This window comes from Pseudophryne corroboree, chromosome 11, assembly GCF_028390025.1.
Source record: "Pseudophryne corroboree isolate aPseCor3 chromosome 11, aPseCor3.hap2, whole genome shotgun sequence".
NCBI lineage: Eukaryota > Metazoa > Chordata > Amphibia > Anura > Myobatrachidae > Pseudophryne > Pseudophryne corroboree.
The window spans coordinates 105,098,035-105,111,070 of record NC_086454.1 but is presented as its reverse complement, the minus strand read 5'-3'; the positions used below and the strand labels follow the sequence as shown (position 1 = coordinate 105,111,070).

Genomic DNA, 13,036 nt, shown 5'->3' with positions numbered 1-13,036 from the left:
AAGCAGAGGCCTTGCCAGACTTAGGGAATTGTAAATGGCCCTCAGTTCCAGAATATTTATGTGTAGAGACGACTCCTGACTTGACCAAAGTCCTTGGAAATTTCTTCCCTGTGTGACTGCCCCCCAGCCTCGAAGGCTGGCATCCATGGTTACCAGGACCCAGTCCTGTATGCCGAATCTGCGGCCCTCTTGAAGATGAGCACTCTGCAGCCACCACAGTAGAGATACCCTGGTCCTTGGAGACAGGGTTATCAGCCGATGCATCTGAAGATGCGATCCCGACCACTTGTCCAAGAGGTCCCACTGAAAGGTTCTTGCATGGAACCTGCCGAATGGAATTTTGCTTCGTAAGAAGCTACCATTTTTCCCAGGACTCGTGTGCAGTGATGCACCGATACCTGTTTTGGTTTCAGGAAGTCTCTGACTAGAGATGACAGCTCCTTGGCTTTCTCCTGCGGGAGAAACACTTTTTTCTGTTCTGTGTCCAGAACCATCCCCAGGAACAGTAGGCGTGTGGTAGGAACCAGCTGTGACTTTGGAATGTATAGAATCCATCCGTGCTGTTGTAGCACTTCCCGAGATAGTGCTACTCCGACCAACAACTGCTCCTTGGACCTCGCCTTTATAAGGAGATCGTCCAAGTACGGGATAATTAAAACTCCCTTTTTTCGAAGGAGTATCATCATTTCTGCCATTACCTTGGTAAAGACCCTCGGTGCCGTGGACAGTCCAAACGGCAGTGTTTGGAATTGGTAATGGCAAACCTGTACCCCAAATCTGAGGTACTCCTGGTGAGGACGGTAAATGGGGACATGTAGGTAAGCATCCTTGATGTCCAGGGATACCATGTAATCCCCCTCCTCCAGGCTTGCAATAACCGCCCTGAGCGATTCCATCTTGAACTTGAATTTTTTTATGTATGTGTTCAAGGATTTCAAATTTAAAATGGGTCTCACCGAACCGTCCGGTTTCGGTACCACAAACAGTGTGGAATAGTAACCCCGTCCTTGTTGAAGTAGGGGCACCTTGACTATCACCTGCTGGGAATACAGCGTGTGAATTGCCTCTAGCACAGCCTCCCTGCCTGAGGGAGTTGTCGGCAAGGCAGATTTGAGGAAACGGCAGGGGGGAAACGCCTCGAATTCCAGCTTGTACCCCTGAGATACTACTTGAAGGATCCAGGGATCCACCTGTGAGCGAGCCCACTGATCGCTGAAATTTTTGAGACGGCCCCCCACCGTACCTGGCTACGCCTGTGGAGCCCCCGCGTCATGCGGTGGACTCAGAGGAAGCGGGGGAAGAATTTTGATTCTGGGAACTGGCTGACTGGTGCAGCTTTTTCCCTCTTCCCTCGTCTCTGTGCAGAAAGGAAGCGCCTTTGACCCGCTTGCTTTTCTGAAGCCGAAAGGACTGTACCTGATAATACAGTGCTTTCTTAGGCTGTGAGGAAACCTGAGGTAAAAAAATTTCTTCCCAGCTGTTGCTGTGGATACGAGGTCCCAGAGACCATCCCCAAACAATTCCTCACCCTTATAAGGCTCTATGTGCCTTTTAAAGTCAGCATCACCTGTCCAGTGTCGGGTCTCTAATACCCTCCTGACAGAATGGCCATTGCATTAATTCTGGATGCCAGCCGGCAAAATATCCCTCTGTGCATCCCTCATATATAAGACGACGTCTTATGTTCGCCAAATAGTATCCCTGTTTGACAGGGTTACAGACCACGCTGCAGCAGCACTATCTGCAGGTCTCAGTCTAGTACCTGAGTGTGTAAATACAGACTTCAGGATAGCCTCCTGCTTTTTATCAGCAGGTACCTTCAAAGTGGCCGTATCCTAAAACGGCAGTGCCACCTTTTTTGACAAACGTGTGAGCGCCTTATCCACCCTAGGGGATATCTCCCAGCGTAACTTATCCTCTGGCGGGAAAGGGTATGCCATCAGTAACTTTTTAGAAATTACCAGTTTCTTATCGGGGGAACCCACGCTTTTTCACACTTCATTCACTCATTTGATGGGGGAACAAAACACTGCCTGCTTTTTCTCCCCAAACATAAAACCCTTTTTTAGTGGTACTTGGGTTAATGTCAGAAATGTGTAACACATTTTTTATTGCCGGGATCATGTAACAGATGTTCCTAGTGGATTGTGTATATGTCGCAACCTCGTCGACACTGGAGTCAGACTCCGTGTCGACATCTGTGTCTGCCATCTGAGGGAGCGGGCGTTTTTGAGCCCCTGATGGCCTTTGAGACGCCTGGGCAGGCGCGGGCTGAGAAGCCGGCTGTCCCATAGCTGTTACGTCATCCAGCCTTTTATGTAAGGAGTTGACACTGTCGGTTTATACCTTTCACTGATCCATCCACTCTGGTGTCGGCCCCACAGGGGGCGACATCACATTTATCGGCATCTGCTCTGCCATCACATAAGCCTCCTCATCAAACGTGTCGACACAGCCGTACCAACACACCGCACACACACAGGGAATGCTCTGACTGAGGACAGGACCCCACACAGCCCTTTGGGGAGACAGAGAGAGAGTATGCCAGCACACACCAGAGCGCTATATAATTTAGGGATTAACACTATATTGAGTGAATTTTTCCCAATAGCTGCTTGTATATACAATATTGCGCCTAAATTTAGTGCCCCCCCTCTCTTTTTAACCCTTTGAGCCTGCAAACTACAGGGGAGAGCCTGGGGAGCTGTCTTCCAGCTGCACTGTGAAGAGAAAATGGCGCCAGTGTGCTGAGGGAGATAGCTCCGCCCCTTTTTCGCTGACTTTTCTCCCGCTTTTTTTATGGATTCTGGCAGGGGTATTTATCACATATATAGCCTCTGGGGCTATATATTTGCCAGCCAAGGTGTTTTTATTGCTGCTCAGGGCGCCCCCCCCCAGCGCCCTGCACCCTCAGTGACCGGAGTGTGAAGTGTGCATGAGGAGCAATGGCGCACAGCTGCAGTGCTGTGCGCTACCTTGGTGAAGACTGATGTCTTCTGCCGCCGATTTTCCGGACCTCTTCTTGCTTCTGGCTCTGTAAGGGGGACGGCGGCGCGGCTCCGGGAACGAACACCAAGGCCAGTTCCATGCTGTCGATCCCTCTGGAGCTAATGGTGTCCAGTAGCCTAAGAAGCCCAAGCTAGCTGCAAGCAGGTAGGTTCGCTTCTTCTCCCCTTAGTCCCTCGATGCAGTGAGCCTGTTGCCAGCAGGTCTCACTGTAAAATAAAAAACCTAAAATAAACTTTCTTTCTAGGAGCTCAGGAGAGCCCCTAGTGTGCATCCAGCTCGGCCGGGCACAGAAATCTAACTGAGGCTTGAAGGAGGGTCATAGTGGGAGGAGCCAGTGCACACCAGGTAGTCTAAAAGCTTTCTTTTAGTTGTGCCCAGTCTCCTGCGGAGCCGCTATTCCCCATGGTCCTTTCGGAGTTCCCAGCATCCACTAGGACGTTAGAGAAAATAATAATAATAAATGTAAATCCATTCATAGTTTTAGAACCTGTACAAATGATAGGGTTAGGCATATGCAGCATCAGTTTGGCCAGGTAGTGACCTAGTACCAGCTTTATTTACATGATTTACCCCAGTGCTGTATGCGATGGATGAACGGTCACACTACTTCACAGGCTGTTACCATATGTTGACCTGTACTGACACTATATAGTTCTGAGAAAATGTAACCAGTGCCTGGATAATTAATATGAATAAAAGTGTATCCCCGGTCTCTGCTAATTGGGGATAGGTATTTCCTAAAGCTTTCTTTTCCTGCCTAAAAATTTGCTGAGATGGTACCTATTAATATTGCCTACTGGGGTGGTGGAATGGTGTCAGTCAGAATGCGAAAGTGACTGTTAGGCCACACAGGGCGTCCTTACCCAGGATACCGGTTTATTGGTAACAGCAGTGACCGGTAACAGTGGTAACACAGCAACGATACATACACAGTGGCACCGGGTGTGGTATGTCAGGAGACCGCTGGTCAGCATACTGGCGCCGGGATCCCGGAAGCGCAATGCTGGCGGGGGCGAGCACAAGATCGTTGCGGGCACGCTACACCCGCCACACTGCAGGCTCGGTGGCGACCTGAGGTTGACACAGGTTTTATTCCCACTCTAAGGGTGTCGTGGACACCCATGATTGGGAATAGTCCCTGTTGGTCGGCATGCCGACCGTCGGGATTGTGAGGGGGCGGGATGTAGGGGGAGGTTATGTGACTGTCGGTCTCCTGACCGCCGGTCACATAACTACATTCCATGGCGCCCACGCACAATGGTGATGCAGAGGAAAACAGCAGTGGCTATAACAGCCGTATATAGCAGGTAATACAGGTCTCACCTGTGACGAGCTATGTACTGTGCATCTGCACTGTATTGTGACACTTTACACAATAACGATGATGCCAGATGCATTTGCTACGTAACCTGGTGGTGATGTCATCAGGTCAGAGGTCAGACCTCCCAGTGGCTTGTATGCAGCATAGGAGAGCCAGTACCATCTCTTTAAAGGGTGATCCTACAGAATTACGAATGGCACAGTGAAAATCTGTGCACCCATTATTATTCCTCTTTCGTCACCACCCAATGGCCAGTATGTTTACATATTTGTTCTGCATTTTGGAGTGAATCCACTGAATACAATGGGCGATATTCAATTGTTTTGCGCCTGCAATCTCCTGTCTAAAGTGACGGGAAATCTGGGTGCGCGATTAAATTGTTTTTTTATTTGCACTGATCGCGCCCATAGAGATGGGGTTTAGCCGTGTAAAGCAGCTAAACCTGACTAATGTGCTGGGCGCGATAACGAAAAGTGCCATTTGGCCCACTTTTTGCACATTTCAGCTCGCCATCCCCAGGGGGTGCAAGCTTAAAATGCAGAAGCCATCAGCCATTGCACCAGAACGAAGCTACAATTGAATAGCTACATTTGGGCACCATCTACTGGCTACCTAGAGAACAACATCAGAATATTGCCCATTGATTGCAAAAGTTATATGGCACCACAAAATTCAGCAGCAACATACACTGCGTAAGCAGGGCATATTACCAAGGCATAGAAGGCCAGCAGGGAATATAGAGGACAGTCCAGAGGGGTTACACTATGCAGTAACATCTTTGCTGAAACCATCAAACGGTTATCTTGAAATGGCTACATGCCATTGAAAGGCATCTTGCAATGAAAGCAATGCTGCCAACATTGAGCTGGGATGCCAAAGCACAGTCCGCCCATGCGAGCCCACATCATTCGCTACCACTGTATTAATCCTACAGGGCACTTATGGGCCTGTGTTAGTGAATGACCAAGGAGTCCTTGTGACCTACGTGACTACACAAGCTGCAAACACTCCACAGTAAACCTGAATCCTGTTGTGCTTAGCTGAGCAGGTAATATATCTAAGTCCCCAGCGATCAGCAGGTAGGTGCCTTTCTTCCCCACCACACTCTAACCTGGGCTGTCGTTACTGACTGTCTCTCCACTATCTACAGAGAGAAGCAAATAAAGAACCAGACCTGATTTCCACATTTTGACCCACAAACATGTGCACTTAAGGTGGAGGTGCCCATCTGCACATTGGGGTAGCCTAGTAATTAATTCCTCTTTATTCAATGGTACAAATAAGAAGCACCAGGTAAAAGCTCTGCTACTTATTACTTGGTCAGACAAAATATATTTATGACCTTTCAATGTATATATACTGTACATATATCTATGTGTGCCTACTTTCAGCTCCATGTGGGTTATATTACATGTGACACAAAGAGCTGTTATCACTGTTTAAGGTGGTTAAAATATTTGTAAATCATATAATGTACAAGCTGGGTTTTGTATTAATCAGTGCTTACTAAGTAGTAATCAAGACAGGTCTATTAATTCAGTGTTACCAGTATCCAGGGAGTGAAGAGTGAACAGCCTTCCTGCTGGTAAAAATCCATACAAGGGTTCCGGCCAGTGATACTGCAGCTGCGATATTCGCTGGCTCTTGCTGGTGTTAGTTTACTTATGCCTGTGCATGGGAATGCCTACTATATTTAACAAGGATCACTGCATAATTTGTTAAGCTATCACCATCTCAGGATTGCAATAAGTGTAGAAGCTGAACGAAAATGAAGCATTCTCTTCCAATAGTCAATAGTTGTTAATATTTTTTAAAAATATATATTTAATCTATTTTTATATCTTTTTTTCCCCTGACATTAATGGGCATGAAAGCTGAAATCTAGGCTTTCATTTGCCTTCTGGCTGGCTACCGAGTGCATGGATGCACATTTCCTTATGAGACTCAGCCTAATTGCCAGTGCCCACAGAATTTAAAGACGACTGCCCTTCCCAACTATAAATTCAGCTACTGCCATTCCACCGTCTCATGCCGCCGCCTAGCCATATGCTATTATTGGCCAGACATTCTGCACATGGGGCCTAATTCAGAGTTGTCCGCAGCAGGAAATATGTTAGCAGTTGGGCAAAACCATGTGCACTGCAGGGGAGGGGGGGGGGGGGGGGGGGGCAGATATAACGTGCAGAGAGAGTTGGATTTGGGTGGGGTGTGTTCAAACTGAAATCTAAATTGCAGTGTAAAAATGATGCAGCCAGTATTTACCCTGCACAGAAACAATATAACCCACCCAAATCTAACTTTCTCTGCAAATGTTATATCTGCCCCCCCTGCAGTGCACATGGTTTTGCCCAACTGCTAACAAATTTGCTGCTGCGATCAACTCTGAATTACCCCCATAGTCTGTGAGCTGTTCACTAACAACTGTACATCAATTAGCAGCACTGGTATTAGGTAGACAGCACAATAACAGCTATTTATTTGGCCTGTGTATTACAGTATGGACTCGGAGCCGGAGCTTGCAGATCAAGTAACCAGGGCCGGATTAAGACTGGTGGGGGCCAAGGGCAACAGAGAATGTGGGGCCCCCCAGTGTCAAACACAGGATTTTAAGGGGGGTTTCCAGATATATGAGTATATATATATATATATATATACATAGGGAAGGGGGCGTGTGGAGAGAGAAAGAGAGAGACGTATGGAATGGGGGGGGGGGGGGGTATGGGGAGAGAGATGGGGGGCATGGAGGGAGAGAGATGGGGGCATGGAGAGAGGCATGGGGAGAGAGATGGGGGCCATGGAGAGAGGCATGGGGAGAGAGATGGGGGCCATGGAGAGAGGCATGGGGAGAGAGATGGGGGCATGGAGAGAAGCATGGGGAGAGAGATGGGGGCCATGGAGGGAGAGAGATGGGGGCATGGAGAGAGGCATGGGGAGAGAGATGGGGGCCATGGAGGGAGAGAGATGGGGGCATGGAGAGAGGCATGGGGAGAGAGATGGGGGCATAGGGAAAGAGAGATAAGGTCATAAGGAGAGATACTTCAGTTCTACCAACAATGTAGCTTAGTGCAGCCTGAAAACCACTGCAATCTGATGCTATATCCTCCCTTCTCTAGCCCTCCTAACTCACTTGTCCATCCTGGAAGGAAGAAGGGGTGGGGTGGGGGGAGGGATTGTGTGTGACAGATTACTGCCTCCCCCCAAGCTGTTGCTCCTTGAGTCCCGACTAATGGGCCCTACACATTGGCCGATCCGCCGCCGAGCTGCCCGACGGCGGATACGGCCGACCCGGCGGCAGGGGGGGGGGGCAGTGACGGGGGGAGTGAAGTTACTTCACTCCCCCGTCACACAGCTCCACAGAACTGCAGGCACATATGGACGAGATCGTCCATATTGGCCTGCGTGCACAGCCGACGGGGCACCAGCGATGAAAGAGCGCGGAGCCGCGCATCGTTCATCGCTGGTGCCTCCACACTGCACGATATGAACGTTATCTCGTTCATTAATGAACGAGATCGTTCATATCGTGCAGTGATGTCAGGGCCTATAATAGGCCCTGCACACTCGGCGATGTGCCGCCGAGCTGCCCGACCGCCGATACGGGCGACGGGCGACCCGGCGGCGGGGGGGGGGGGGGGGGGCAGTGACGGGGGGAGTGAAGTTTCTTCACTTTCCCCGTCACCCGGCTCCGTAGACTTGCAGGCAAATATGGACGATCTCGTCCATATTGGCCTGCATGCACAGCCGACATGGCCCCAGCAATGAACGAGCGCGGGGCCGCGCATCGTTCATCGCTGGAGCCTCCACACTGCACGATATGAACGTTATCTCGTTCATTAATTACGAGATCGTTCATATCGTGCAGTGATATCGGCATGTGTGTAGGGCCCATAAGAGGAGAGGAGACATATAAGAGGAGACATCTGCCTGTCAGCCCTGCACGGAGCCCTGTGCAGGGAAATGTTACACATCCTAGCCACTGCTGCTGTTCCCATACGGTCAGAGGGAGCAGCATGGAGATGCCTGCTACTGCTGCTAGCACTGATTTGCATAGCCAGCAGCTAGGGAACATCCCAAGTTATGGCCCTGCACACACGCTATTTATTTATTTATGTATATATGGAAAGTTGAAGACAGAGGTCACCTGCCCCCAACCACCTCCCGCCCCCCTTTTCCCCCTGGCATAAGAGACATGAACCTGCTGCAACAGAGACAGTGGGGAAAGTCATTGACTCACCCGAACAGCTCTGTCTCAAAGCCGCACTGGAACTGCAGCTGTCCATCTCTCATACCTCCCAACATGACCCTCTCCAGGAGGGACACAATGCTCTGCTTCTGGACTTTTCTCTTAATTTATGATTGCTGGCACCTGTTTTAAACAGATTAATGGATAAGAAAGGTGTGTCAGCACAGGTGATGGCAATCATGAATTAGAAGGGAAGTCCAGAAGCAGAGCATTCTGTCCCTCCTGGAGAGGGTCATGTTGGGAGGTATGATCTCTGCAACCTGCTGCCAAGCGCTGGCATATCTCCGTCTACTCCCACCTTCCGACCGCAGATGGCGCTGTGCAGGCAGCAGGGACAGCGCGCCAGAGCACACAGTCAGTGACTGAACGGAGGAGCTCCTTGGTGGCCGTTGCCGGAAGGAGACTCCTCCGATTGATAAACACAGTGTATGGGGGTCCCAGTACGGCCGCCCCTGTCGCCCCTCCCTTAATCCAGCCCTGCATGTAACAGACTGTACCTATGCTATGTACCTAAACTTTCCCTTAAGGGATGCGCCACTGCTCATGGGCCAGTATTGTGTACTTGCCCCCCATGCTAAGATTTTGGCAGCCAACCCCTGCTGGAAGTGCTACTCATTTAATTTGCACTTTTGCCTCAAATAATACCCTGAAGCGTAATTCCATACCCTCCAACTGTACCTTTTTAATAGGTACAGTACCTTTTTTTATGGTCTGTACCTATTTTTGGCTCTCCAAACTTCCATTGAAAGTATAGGAAAAGGGCGTGACCACGCCCCCTTTACCCGTGGCCACGCCCCTTTTTCTAATTTGTACCGCTTTTTGTGTGTAAAATGTTGGAGGGTATGTAATTCCCAACATGAATCATCCCACGAGGAATAAAACGCTCTGTTCCTGCACTTCCTTGCCAGTGGCGGCTCCAGAGAGCGCAGACCAATATTCAAATAGGGGAGCAACACTAACTGCTACCTTAAACACGGTCCAACATTGCCAGCCGGAACTCGCTGGCAGTTGGTGTGGCTTCCTTATTTGAATTTTGTACTGCGCTAAAGCCCCACCTCAGGAAGTCCAGGATCAGAGCGTTTTGTCCCTCCTGGAATTGGCCATATTGGGAGATATGCTGAAGTGTCTTAATACTGTTGATGTATCAAGCGCTGAAGAGTGGAGAAAAGGACCAGTGGAGAAGTTGTCCATAGCAACTAATCAGCTTGTACAGATGTGTCCACTTACATCTAGCTTCTCTGCATGTTAAACAGCCCTTCTAGTCACACCATGCTGTAGCGTGACTCTGTAGGGCCGAGCGTCTTTACGTGCAACTTTTTCCATTAAAATGTGTCTTATTTACAAAACGATGTGGATAGGACGCACAAGCTTATGCTGGTTAAAATGATATGCAGCATGCCTATATGCTGTGTGACCGCGGCTGTATCTGCATACGAAAGGGTACTTTACAGTGTTATCCTAGAAAACACTGTAACGTACCATTTTGTATGCAGTTACTGCCGCAGGCGTACAGAGAACATAGGCATGCCACATATCATTTTAATCAGCAGAGTCTGCTTATGCGTCCTATTTGCATAGTGAAAAAAGTTGCCTGGCACTAATGGAGTTGCACGGAACCTGTCAGCTCACTCATGCCAGGAATCTTCTGCTACGCTGCATATTGAGGCAAGATGTATAAGGACACATCTGTACCTATAATTTTATAGACTCTACTTGATAAATGTTACCTAGAAGCTGATTGGTTACTATGGGCAATTTCACCACTGGCCCACTTCTCTACTCTTTTCACTGCTTGATACATAGGTGGTCATTCCGAGTTGATCGCTAGCTGCATTCGTTCGCTGTGCAGCGATGAGGCAAAAAAACGGCACTTCTGCGCATGCGTATGCAGCGCAATGTGCACGCGTGACGTACTATTACAACAAACGATGTAGATTCACACAGGGACTAGCGAAGCTATTCAGTCGCACTGGTGGCCGCAGAGTGATTGACATGAAGTGGGCGTTTCTGGGTGTCAAATGACCGTTTTCAGGGAGTGTTCGGGAAAACGCAGGCATGGCAGAAAAAACGCAGGCGTGGCTGGGCGAACACAGGGCGTGTTTGTGACATCAAAACAGGAACTGAACAGTCTGAAGTGATCGCAAGCGCTGAGTAGGTTTTGAGCTAATCTGAAACTGCACAAAAAAAAATTGCACTTCTGCTTAGCTAAAATACACTCCCAGTGGGCGTCGGACTAGCGTTTGCACGGCTGCTAAAAACTGCTAGCGAGCGATCAACTCGGAATGACCACCATAAACCCTTAATTTGAATATCATTAGTGCGTATCACAATATAATTTTTGACTTGTGTGAATGTACATAATTGTCTGCTCTGAGACGAGTAGCGTACTATATTTTTCTATTAATTTTGAATCTTAGTTTCATCACAGATGCAGCAAAAAGCTGCACACAGTGTAACAGAGATGCTGGGCTGCGAGTTTAACTGCACAGGAATTGGTTTTACACACATACAAAGTTGCAAAAGAAGCACAGTGGAACTTGCTGCAAGGAATGCTCGCATTGAAGTCCTTTTTAACTAAATCGCTCACATATGTAGCTAGCCCCACTGGTCTGTCCATTGTAAAAATGTAGTTGTGTTGCTTTCAGTTGTATTAATGAAGCAAACAATGCACAGATTGTGAGTGAAAAGGATGCTCTGTGTGGCAGAGTTGCCTGGGACTGAGAAGTGCTATTTGGTGTGACTGGTACCACAATAGAAAAGAACACAACTGTATGTCAATCAGGGCCGGTTCTTGCCCTTGTGGCGCCCCGGGCAAAAATATAGGGGCATGGCTTCATATGGGGGCGTGGTCAGTTACGCCCCCATTTTTCCCCCTTGAAGCGCCGCTGAAAGAAAAAACGAAAAAATGTATACTTACGATCCCCGCTCCTGATTCCAGACCACTGCAGACCTCCGCCGGCGCCGCTCTTCTCCTCTCCTCGGATCTATGGGAGAGACGTCAGTCATGATGTCTGTCCCATAGCATAAGATAGACACTAGAGGTCAATTATGACCCCTAGCGTCTGTGCCACAATGCTGTGCGGTGCGCGATGACGTCATCGCGCACCGCACAGCAAAGGTCCTCTCCACGAAGGGAAACTAGACGCGTAGCGTCTGGTTCCCTTCGCAGCGGGGGGCACAGTGGCGGATCTTGCCATGGTGCGGCGCCCTCCGGATGGCGCCGGCGCCCTCCGGAAGGCGGCACCCCGGGCAAAAGTCCTGCTTGCCCGTGGCAAGATCCGCTACTGATGTCAATGTCACACTGCACATTCATCCCAATTGTGTTCGTTCAGAGCCACAGTGGCAATTTCAGACGTACAAACACCAAAGTGTATTGAAAATCTATTGGATGTTCCTGGCGGTGACTGGGTGGTGACAGGGAGGTGATTATTCAGATGGACCGTCTTGTGAGTGTGTTTATGGGCGTGTCACTAGAGTGCTTGCATACACATTGGAGGTCATGCACAGGGGAAGTCTGCAAATACCAAAGGGCTAATGCATTTTTTGATGGTGAGACCTGTGGTGGGGACCAAAGTATTAGAAATCTAGCCACGCAGCGGGCTTAGTGGCTCGCTGCTCTCATCACAGGTTCTATCCCCACTCTATAGGGTGTCGTGGACACCCACGAGTCGGAAAAGTCCCTGTTGGTCGGCATGCCGACCGTCTTGCTATTCAGCCTTCGGGATCCCGGCGTCGGTATAAAGACCGGCACATAACCGCATCCCTTTCATACATTTGCAGATATGCTACTCAGAAAAGATGCTCAGCCAGACCCGCTGCATCAGACTCAGAGTAAACCCCAATAACAGATACATGAATACAACTAAGAATAGTTACACATACATGGATAGCTCATAAGCCAGTTAGCACAGATACATGGATGCCGGCACTGTGTGAGTAAACAAAAGGCAGAAGATTCAGCTCAAGACATGATATCAGGAGGCGGTCAGACATGAGGCATACGGTACAAAGAACCATGGGGGTCATTCCGAGTTGTTCACTCGCTAGCTACTTTTAGCAGCCGTGCAAACACATAGTCGCTGCCCACGGGGGAGTGTATTTTCGCTTTGCAAGTGTGCGAACGCCTTTGCAGCCGAGCGCAGTAAAAACATTTTGTGCAGTTTCAGAGTAGACTGGACTTACTCAGCCCTTGCGATCACTTCAGTCTTTTTGGTGCCAGAATTGACGTCAGACACCCGCCCTGCAAACGCTTGGACACGCCTGTGTTTTCCCAAACACTCCCAGAAAACGGTCAGTTGACACCCATAAACACCCTCTTTCTGTCAATCACCTTGCGTTTGGCTGTGCGAATGGAATCTTCGCTAAACCCATCGCCCAGCACCCGTCCTCTTTGTACCCGTACGACACGCCTGTGCATTGCAGTGCATACGCATGTACAGTTTTGCCGTATATTTACCGGATTG

At 49.2% G+C, this 13,036-nt stretch overlaps 2 protein-coding genes across 6 annotated transcripts in view; one reads left to right on the top strand and one right to left on the bottom strand.

Moving 5' to 3' along the window:
• Positions 1-13,036, bottom strand: part of LSP1 (lymphocyte specific protein 1) — a 117,101-nt gene that overhangs the window by 15,092 nt on the left and 88,973 nt on the right. The window lies entirely within an intron of this gene.
• PRR33 (proline rich 33) overlaps positions 1-13,036 on the top strand; it is a 43,747-nt gene that overhangs the window by 27,323 nt on the left and 3,388 nt on the right. The gene's annotated exons all lie outside the window — the stretch shown is intronic.